At 35.5% G+C, this 10,624-nt stretch overlaps 1 long non-coding RNA gene across 1 annotated transcript; it reads left to right on the top strand.

The window, feature by feature from the left end:
• Nucleotides 1–7,485: 7,485 nt before the first annotated feature.
• Nucleotides 7,486–9,716, top strand: LOC113348300. The gene is made up of 2 exons (XR_003359563.1): nt 7,486–7,554; nt 7,668–9,716. It is a non-coding gene; the product is annotated as an uncharacterized LOC113348300 (long non-coding RNA).
• The last annotated feature ends 908 nt before the right edge of the window (nt 9,717–10,624 follow it).

Below are 10,624 nucleotides of genomic sequence, written 5' to 3'. Positions count from 1 at the left end.
TAACAAATAATAATTAAAACAATTAGACTCATTTTTTTTAAATGGGTTCTAATTTTTCAAAGTTTAACACAAAAAAAAAAATGAAAATAATAAGATAGATAACCAAGGAAAATACATGTTCGGGGAAAGTGAACTTCATGAAACTAACATAATCCACTGAAGAATTGAAAAAAAATCCCACCGTCTCCCGATTATGCTTGTCAAAAGCCTGGTGGAACATCCAAAATAAAATCATACCATGTTCCATAAAATAACCATAATTTTTTTTCTTCTAAATCATGGAATTTTATTACCAAAATAATCAAAATTACAACTTACAATGAGGTCAAGACCTTTCTAGTCTAAGACCCAATTTGTATCAAAAGCCCAGCAAGCTAAGCCCATTAAGTGAGTTATAATAAGAATCAAGGCATACAACAGAATTACAGAGAATTGAACAGAGCAAAATAAACATCAACCAGTGTATCCCTTTTTTCAGGAGCTGAACCTAAAGTAGATACCATCTTCACATTCCAACTGATTCAGAAATTTTGGCTTGTCCTCATAGTACAGAACAGTTCCTCTTGCAAGAAGCACACCCTGTTTTGCCATCTTATCAGCAGAAAGGTTGATTTCCCTATATGAGTGTGTGAAAGTAATTCTTAGTATGAATTTTCTAATATTGTTCCATCTATTCACAACAATCCAAGGTATTCTACCATTACTGAAAGCTAGCAAAACTGCTTTGGAATCAAGATTGAAACAAATATTCTCATACCTTTTCTTCACTTCCCATTCACCAGCAACCACCAAAGCCGTTACTTCTGCCAGATAATTAGTTGCAATCCCCAAACCACCAGAAACAACACCTAAGCATCCACCACTTTCATTCCCTGCCACAAAACCAATCCCTGCATTACCAGGGTTACCTTTTGATGCACCATCACAACATATGAGAACTTGTCCTCTTCCGGTCAATTTGAAGAAGCATTGTTTTACATATGTCATGATTCTTTTAATCCTTGTGATTCCAAATTGCTGTAAAATTTGTAAATCATACACATTCCCCCATCTGGATCATTTCATTCTTATACTATATTCATTTGTGTAAGACAATACTCTCTGTTTAAACTTTTCAAGGTTAGGTTCTTCATTCTCATAAATCTTCTTGTTTCTTGTATGCCAGAGCTCAACCATAACCTTAAATGCAGAGTTATACCATACTTCTTGAGTTACACCACTTTTACCTTTGACAAATTTCAGAACATCTTCAAAATTTGAAGGACTAAAGAAGCAAAAAATCCCTCCCAGCCAATGCCAACTTTTAGTGCTAAATGTACACTCCCATAATATGTGATCCATTGTATCTTGTGCATTACCACATAAATAACACTTTGATACTGTCAAGAAACCTTTTTTTCTTACAGTTTCCTTAGTAGCACAAGCTCCTCTCAAAATTTTCAATAGATTTGTAGAATTATAAGGATGTATACATGACTTCCAGATTTTCTTTGTCCAAGGAATCACATGATACTTTTTTCTTATCTGTTGAGCTGCATTGGCAACAAAGAAATTTCCATTTAAATCCTTCTCCCATATCATCTTGTCAGAGCCTTCACCAATTGCTGGAACTTCATTCTTCTCAAAAAACTTAAACATTTACTCGGGGATTTTCCATACACCATCCACAATTAGATTAGCTACTTTCAAATTCTTATTCATTTGGACATAATTATCCTCAGAATGCCTCTAAAATAAGGCATATGTAGGATATACCAATAGGTCCCAGGAATAATATATTAGAGAGTCTAGTCCAATTGACTTAGTCAATTTTCTGTTTGGTCCTTTTTGGGAAAATATATTATAGTTTGGTCCTAGAAATTATGGTTTGGTCCTAGGGTGGACAATACCCACGCGGGATGACGTCATGGATGATGTAATTGTCAAATGGTAGTGGCAGAGATAACCTTTTAATGGAGCATATATATACTCATTATTAGGAGAGAAGAGAATAATTTTCAGATTTATTTTCTCTCGCCTCTTTTTTTTTCCAGATCTACTTTTTTTCTTCTTCTTTTTTCTTTCTGCTACTGTTTAAGATTAAGGATGAAGATTTATTTTTAAAGATGGATTTGATTTGATTATAGAAACCGATTTGGTTATTTATTTTAAAGATTTTGATTTTTCAGTACGAAGATCTTGATTTGATTATAAAAATCGAAGATGAACTCGTGTTGAAGATGACGAAGACGATGATGATGATGATGACTAAGACGTGACAATGAAGATGATGATGAAAAAAATCTTCTTCTTCCGTTTTTTCTAAGTTTTGACGATGAAGAGGATGATGAACGATGATTATCTTTTGTGTTCTTCTTCTCTGGTACTGTTGCTGCTGTTGAAGAATTTATTTTTGTTGTTGTTGAAGACGACGAAGATGATGACTGCAGTTCATTCCATGAATGAACTCTGTGTTTTTATGTTTTTATATGAAGTTCATTTCTGGAATGAACTCTGTTTTTTTTTAGGTTTTTATATGGAGTTCATTTCTTGAATGAACTCTGTTTTTTTAGGTTTTTATATGGAGTTCATTTCTGGAATGAACTCTGTTTTTTTTTTGTTTTTATTATACGGAGTTCATTTCTGGAATGAACTCTGGATATTTTAGGTTTTTATATGGAGTACATTTCTGGAATGAACTCTGTTTTTTTAGGTTTTTATATGGAGTTCATTTCTGGAATGGACTCTGGTTTTTTTAGGTTTTTATATGGAGTTCATTTCTGGAATGAACTCTGGTTTATATAGGTGATTTCTGAAAAAATAAGTAGAAATTAACAGGAGTTCATTTTCAAGAATGAAATGCTACAAAAAAATAAGTAGAAATTAACACAGAAGGGTACTTTTGTTTATTTAATATTTTTAAATAATTATGGACCAAACCGTAAAGGTGTTTTCCCAAAGGACCAAACTGACTTCGGACCACCTAAAAAAGGACCAAACAATATTTTTCCCAAGGCATATTCCTTGATCCAGTTATCATTCGACACATATATTAGTTTTACCATCTCCAACTATCCATCTTTTTCCTTCATTCACCTCTGAAATGACCCATTTAATTCCTGGCCAAATTGATGATTGTCTGTAAGATGATATTCATTCATTATTTTTGTTTTTGTACTTAGCTCTCATGAACTGAGTCCACTCCACCTCCTCTGTTTCGATTTTCCAAAAGAGTTTCATTAACAAAGCTTTATTCATCACTTCCAATCTCTTAATCCCAAACCACCTTCCATTATTGGAGCATTAACTTCATCCCATTTCATAGTAACTAACTTTTTGACTGCAGGATCTCCATACCAGAGGAAATTTATGATAATTTTCTCATATTCCTTGATAATAGTTTTAGGCCATTTGTAAATACCCATATTATATATGGGAATGCTACATAATACATGTTTAACCAAAGTTAGTCTTGCAGAGAAGGATAATAGCTTACCCATCCAACCAGCTAACATCTTCTGCATTAATTCCACCATCCCCAAACTTGATATGATTTTACTCTGCCAGGATTTAAAATGGACCCCAAGTAAGTATCAGGCAACTCTGATAGTCTCATTTGTAGATATTCAACTATTTCAATTCTTCTTGCATTTGAAACTCCACCAACAAAACATTTACTTTTGTTCCTATTCACCACTTGACTAGATGAAGTCTGATATTTACTCAATAAATTCATCAAATTATCCAATGATTTTTTGTGGCCATTGCAGAATATGAAAATATCATCAACAAACGTTAAGTGTGAAGGCTGACAATTACCTCTAGTCACCATTGCTTGTATCTTACCCTCCTGCACCATTTTTGATATATTTCTGCTAAGAACTTCTTCTGCAAGAATGAATAAAATGGGTGACAATGGATCACCTTGTCTTAGACCCCTTTCAACAACAAAAAAGCCACATGGATCACCATTGGCAAGTACAAAGATCATTGCAGATTCAAATATTTTCCTGAGCCAACTAATACCAATTTCAAAAAATCCAAATCTTCTAAGCACTTCAAACAAGAATTCCCAACTCAATGAATCATATGCTTGAGTTATATCCAGTTTAAGCCCAACATTTCCACCTCTCCTCTTAATATTGAGTTCATTAATCATTTCAGAGGCTAACACAATTTTATCATGAATATTACTCCCCTTAATATATGCACCTTGTTGAATAGAAATGATTCTTTTAATCATAGTACTTACTCTTGTATTAATGATTCTACTAAATATTTCGAAGATGAAATTAGCTAAACCAATAGGCCTAAATTGCTCTGCTCTTCTTGCACCTTGAATTTTAGGAAGTAAAAATCAGGAAGTTAGAGTTTAAACCTTTAGGTATAAATCTGTGAATCCAACAGAATTGTATTGCTTCAATTAACTTTGAACCAATAATGTCCCATGCAAACTTGTAGAAACTGTCAGGAAATCCATCTGGCCCTGGAGCTCTATTTGCATTCATGCCATAAACTGCTTCTTTAATTTCCATTGCAGTGGGAACAACATCGAGGAAGTTTTTATCTTTATCATTTATAAGTTTAGGAATTACATCCAAAATCTCTTCTTGAATTGTAATATTCTGATATTCAAATTTCTTTGTATAATGTTCAACCAAAATATCTGCAATTTGAGATTGTTCAGTTACCACATTGCCTCCAGTGCTTTCCAGTTCAGTAGTATTGTTTTGAGATTGCCTTAGTTTAATAGATGCATGAAATAATGATGTATTAGCACCACCCTCATTTATCCATTTCACTCTAGACTTAGCCCTCATTAATTCATTATATTGCTGAGAAGCAATTTCATGTCTCCCCCTTGCTGTTACCAGTTTGTTTAATATCTCAACATTTTCAGGATCTGCGTCTGATAACAGAGAAGCTGCAAGTACCTCATCTTATGTATTCTTTACTTTGACTCTGAGATCTCCAAAAACCTCCCAATTCGATTTTTTCAATATTTGTTTTAATCTCTTTAGTTTATTCATAAAAGAAAAAGTTGGATTACCTGAACTTGCTTCATTCCATACATTTTTGATCACTTCAAGAAAACCAGGATGAGAAGTCCAAATATGTTGATACCTAAAAGGGGCATTCACGGGCTTGCAAGTATTCACAACAGAACCAAATAGGGGACCATGATCAGATGTTCCTCTTACACCTACTTTGTATGACTAACCATCATATTTTTCCAACCATTCAAGGTTATAGAATGCTTTATCAAGATCACATAAAATTCTATTTTTACCAACTCTATTATTGCACCAAGAAAATTTGATTCCAGTTTTTGTGGCTTGAATTAAATTGCAAAACTCTAGACAGTCTTTAAAATCCTGCATTGATACTCTGAGTGGTCTTGTACCTCCAACCTTTTCATCATAACTCAGTACAACATTAAAATCCCCAATTATCATCCATGGATAGTTCATTTGACTAATTTCTGTCAGCTCTTCCCATAAGTCTCTTCTATCCACATTAATGCTTGCTGCATGAATCCCAGTAACCATAACGTCACCCACTTTAACAGTAATAGCTTCACTTGAAGATGAAATCACTACTGGTTTACATAAAGAAGAATTCCAAAAAATACATATATTACCCTTTGCAGTGTTACTAGAATTATGTATAATCATTTTACTCATCCCAACTAAATTCAAACTCTTAATTCCACCACAAGATGCTTTTATTTTAGGTTCAACTACCCATAATAAAGAAGGACTAAATTTTTTTTACTAAATTTCTCAGTTTATCTTTGGTTTGAATTTTTTCCAAGCCTCTGATATTCAAGTAAAGTACTTTCATTGAGATTGAGTTATTTGAGAAGTACTTGTACCTCCCATACTAACATTTGATTTAACTGAAGTACTAGCTTGTTTTCTAGTTATGACATTAGGAACACCTTTAACAGGTTTGCTGATCATTTTAGAAAAAATATGATCCTGTTTTTCAGCTACCTAAATTAGTGCTTGAAATTTACTTGGAGAGACAAAACCTTTACATGAATTTGAAGTATTCACTTTTCTGAAATTTGTATTGGTACAAGTTACCTCCTTCCAGCCATCTGTATTTGTTACTTCAGTGTTTATTGTTGATAAAACTTGAGCAGTTAGTATCTCAGTTGAGACATTGTTGGGCACTGGTTCTACTTCAGGATCAACAGTGACTATATTAATTTGCTCTATAGCTGTTACACTAGAAGAAATTTCAACAACTGAATGTAATGCCTGCACACTTGCACCCACATCAATAATTTTACCCACAGATTAAAGAAGGAAACTCCTTAGGTGATTCCAGAAGACCAGTAAATGCTTTCTCCTTATCAATTGGTGGAGTAAATTTCATAATAGGAGGAATTATTGCATCCACTTCTTCTACATCACAGTTTGACTCCGAAAACATATATCAAAGCCACCTGAGTTTTGCATTGTAACTTTTTTTGGGAGTGTACCTCCATTGAGGTTTATTCAGTTTAGCACCTTGATTTTGTTCTTTTCTTGCTACTCTACATTCAGTCACCAAATGAGTCACAATCTTGCACTTACTACAAAATTTAGGCAGATTGGATACAGTAATTTCTTGCTCAAATTTACAATACTTTGATTCCACCACAACTTTATTTGGAATTTCATTTGAGAGATCTACTTCCACCAAAATACTAGCATATTATCCAATTTCTCTTTTCAATGTTGTAGTATCAATCCGAATTGTTCTACCAATTGCTCTACCCATGGACATAAGAATATCTTCTTTCCAATACTCAATACTAAGACCAGGAAATAACATCCATACAAAAGCACTAGATTTATGTTGTTCAGGCTTGAAATTCCCGTTCCCAGTATCGAAGCTTCAGATATTGAGATTCAACCTCCCAAAAACCCTCATACAAAAATTTCATATTAACCTTATTCTCTAGTTTGATAATAAAGAACCAATAAGAATAAACTGACACTTACCAGTAAGAGTCCATTGTTTCCTTAAACTAGTTTCTGCAACTGATATCTTCAATTTCACGAAATCAAGTCTTCCAATAAAACTAAACCTCCATTCATTAACACTCTCATCAATAATCTCATCAGGTATGAAAACTGATGGACTGAGATTTAGAGGAACATAAGTATTATTGATAAGCACGTAGGTGCTATATTTTATACCCATATTTATATTAGCTAAGACTCGATATTTTGACTAATAACATAATTTTAGTGCTTTTGTAGAAATTACAAGTGGATTCCATCCTCAGATGAAAAATGGATAAATAGAAGCAGTATGGCGTTTGTGGCATATATGTTACTCCCTGTGTCAAGAAGACGAAGCTTAATGGACTGTGGGCCACCAAGTTAACCATTTAAGCTAGACCACCCACACATACATTTCACAGCCAGAAGGTGGTGATATTTTGAGAACAGAACGGGGACCTGAGCAGCTGCCGTCACCACCATTTCCAATGGTGCGAAGAATAATTTGTTGACGAGAAAACAGGGCAAGGAAGGAGTTGGAGACTTCAGATGAATTGGAAAACCAATCAACATCAAGGTTAAAGATGTCCCTGGATTTAATAGCATCTATTGTTCTAATGGCTGAAATTCGACAATGGGTTTTGTTCTTGCTGTCCTGATTTTGAGAAATTGATTCATTGAATCACTTAGGTGAAGAAAGGCGTGAATGAGGATGGTTTGTTGTGGACTGAAATGGGTCTAATTTGATCTCAAATGATTTGAGATGCAGTCAATTGAATGAAGGCTTGAGTAGTTGAATTGACGGTGTATGAACCTGATTGCAGCAGCGGTTATTCTTTAAGTAACTACAATGGGTATGGCAGGTCCGTTGCAGGCAGCATTTTTGTACAGGAAAGAGCAGCATCAATGGCAGCTGTTGGTACTGAATTTAAGGGATTTCTGGTGGTTGTTTTTGAGAGATTGAGAATGGATACTAGATGATGCTTCTAATGCAATTAATTGCTCGAATGAATGGCATGAAGTTTTATTGTTTTAGGGTCCTGGTATGCTTGGGAAATTCGTGGTCTTGTGAATTCGAAATTGCAGGTGTAACTAAGATATTAGAGGAGCTTCATACAACCAGCTGGAGGCTACCTCTGTACGTACTGAAGTTGCACTGCATTTGCTCGCAGAATTGCCTGAAAGAAGAATTTACAATGGGCCAGAAATAGAAAGTGGTGATGTGGTGCTCACTGGTTGAATTCGATGGAGGCCATTAGCTGACGCAGTAGATGATGGAGGAGTTGTGTTAACTGAACTAGTTCCGTTGTGTATGCGGTGTTGGTTCGAATGAAGATGGATTTGTCCTGAAATGATCTTGATGCGATCGTGGTTAATGGAAATGGCTACAACAATGCGGTTATTTGGAGAGATTTGTGGCTGTTGATGCGAACGGAGAAGAAAGCTTGTTTACTATGATGGAGCTGCACTATGGAGTCGTTGTTGCTTACTCGACTGTACGTACAACAATGATATTTAGGAGTTCGATTCACTGAAGCATATGGACTGAATAAGAAGAACTGATGGGGGAAACAATGGAATTACGATGGTCGTGAATTATGGCCGACAGTGCAGCTGGAGTTCGTACCTTGTGTGTCGATGAAGCAAACAAAAGAGCTGCTATTGCCCGCTGAATGGAGAGTTGGACGTGACTGAGAAGGTGGCAGTAGCGAGAATGGAGATGGCATCGAACTGCCGATACTCTAATGGCAGATGGCTGCAGAAGAAGAAATCGGTGTTGATGAACGAGAACAAAGGGAGTTGGTTTATCTGTTTTGAGCTTGGCAGTAAGGATGCAGGATTGGCTAGACAACATTTGAGGAACAGAGGGTTTATATGAAAGTTCTCGTTGGAGAAATAGTCACAGCAACAGGGGATGAAGAAACGGAGACCTGGCCGGACGATGAAGGAAATTCGATGGAGTGTTGCGTAGTTGATGGATATCAGTCGATGGCAGGCAAGTAATTGCCGTGTACACAGCCAAGTTGGTGGCGCTGTTAACATGGTGAAGTTGGAGGTTAAGAAGAGATTTTGATTCCAGGGACGTTTAAAAAGAAATGGAAGTTTTTGCTATATTTGATTTGGGTTTGGCAGAGACTACACATGGAGCTGTTGCCGGTGAATTATAACTGGAGTTGAGAGAAGATCGGAGTTGTACTGCTGGTGATGATGGCGATAGTTTGGATTATTGATGCTGTAGCCGGACTTGGATTATTGATGTGTTGGTCGGATGATATGCTGGTTTGTTGCGGGCTGAATATGGAAAGTGGTGTCGAGGCCAGAGTTCAGGAAATCAGTGCGATATTGGACTGGGCCTAAGCATTTTACTATGTCTTAGTCAGATTTGTTTGCAAGACTATAAGAAGAAAAGGAACACAGAGAAGAAGAGGGAGACCGGTTTTGGAGGCCGGCCACAGAGCCGAAGGGGAAAAGAACGGTGTCGCGGCCGTGAACTGAGAAGAGGCGACGACGGTGAACTGCTCATAAGGAGGGGAGGAAGACTGGTTTTATCGTGGTGACGGCAAGATTATTATTGGTTTATCTTTCTTATCTCTTGATTATTATTTTTATGGGTTTTGAGAAATCCATTTTAATGTATTGCTAGATTTCTTTGTAACTAGGGTTTATTATTGAAACCACTTTGGGTATTAGGAAACTCTAAATTGAATGATTTTGCAATAGACCATTATGATTTGAGTAGATTGATTTTTGAATATTGTTTATCGATTTATTGAAAACGAGTTGTTGCTTGTAAACCTTTGTGCTAAATTGTTAGGGTTACAAATTTATTCGTCTAATTATTTGATATTCCATGCTTGGGAAAATCCTTTGATAGGGTATGCTTAGAATAGCAGGGTATTATTTGTAAACATATATTTAACTTCATATAACTTTCTCGCTAACACAATTTGATGGTGCATGCTTTGGTTTAATTTTTTGATGTGCCATGCTTAGGGTGTCCCAGTGATATTTGCGATTCTATACTTATAATAGGTGATGTCAATAGAACGGACGATAAATAACTCATGGATTATTTTTCATTTCAGTAATTGAATAGAAGTTGTGGTGGATACTATAAACCCTGGTTACCGACTTTTCCTGTTGAATATATTTTATTTGTTTGATTTATTTTCTTTGTTTTTATAATACTAAAAATCCAAAAACATCATTGATGGTTAATTGAGAATATTGATTATTGGTATTTCCACCGCTCCTCGTGGGAACGACTCGTACTTGCCTCTGTCTACTAGTTAGACACCGTGCGATTGCGGTTTATATATATAGGCAATCCCGAAAGCATATCAATTTTTGGCGCCGCTGCCGGGGAGTGGTTGCAAAATACTCTCTAATTGATATCTTTTTATACATAATTTTATTTTGTTTTTCTTTTAGATTTCTTTTGGTTCTTTTTACGTATTTTATTTGATTTTTTTAAGTACCTTAGCCTGAAGTGCTGTGGGCGAAAAGAAAGTATGCACTCGCAAGGCTTTTGCAATAGCCACTCGGAAGATCCATTAGAGGTTTGCTTAGCTCATTTTGGGTATGATTTTGATGATGAAAGTGTTATTTGTGAAGTCAATGCCTTATTAGACTCCACACCGCTGCTA

The sequence above is a fragment of the Papaver somniferum genome, chromosome 2 (assembly GCF_003573695.1).
Source record: "Papaver somniferum cultivar HN1 chromosome 2, ASM357369v1, whole genome shotgun sequence".
Classification (NCBI taxonomy): domain Eukaryota; kingdom Viridiplantae; phylum Streptophyta; class Magnoliopsida; order Ranunculales; family Papaveraceae; genus Papaver; species Papaver somniferum.
This window is presented reverse-complemented; position numbering and strand designations above follow the sequence as displayed.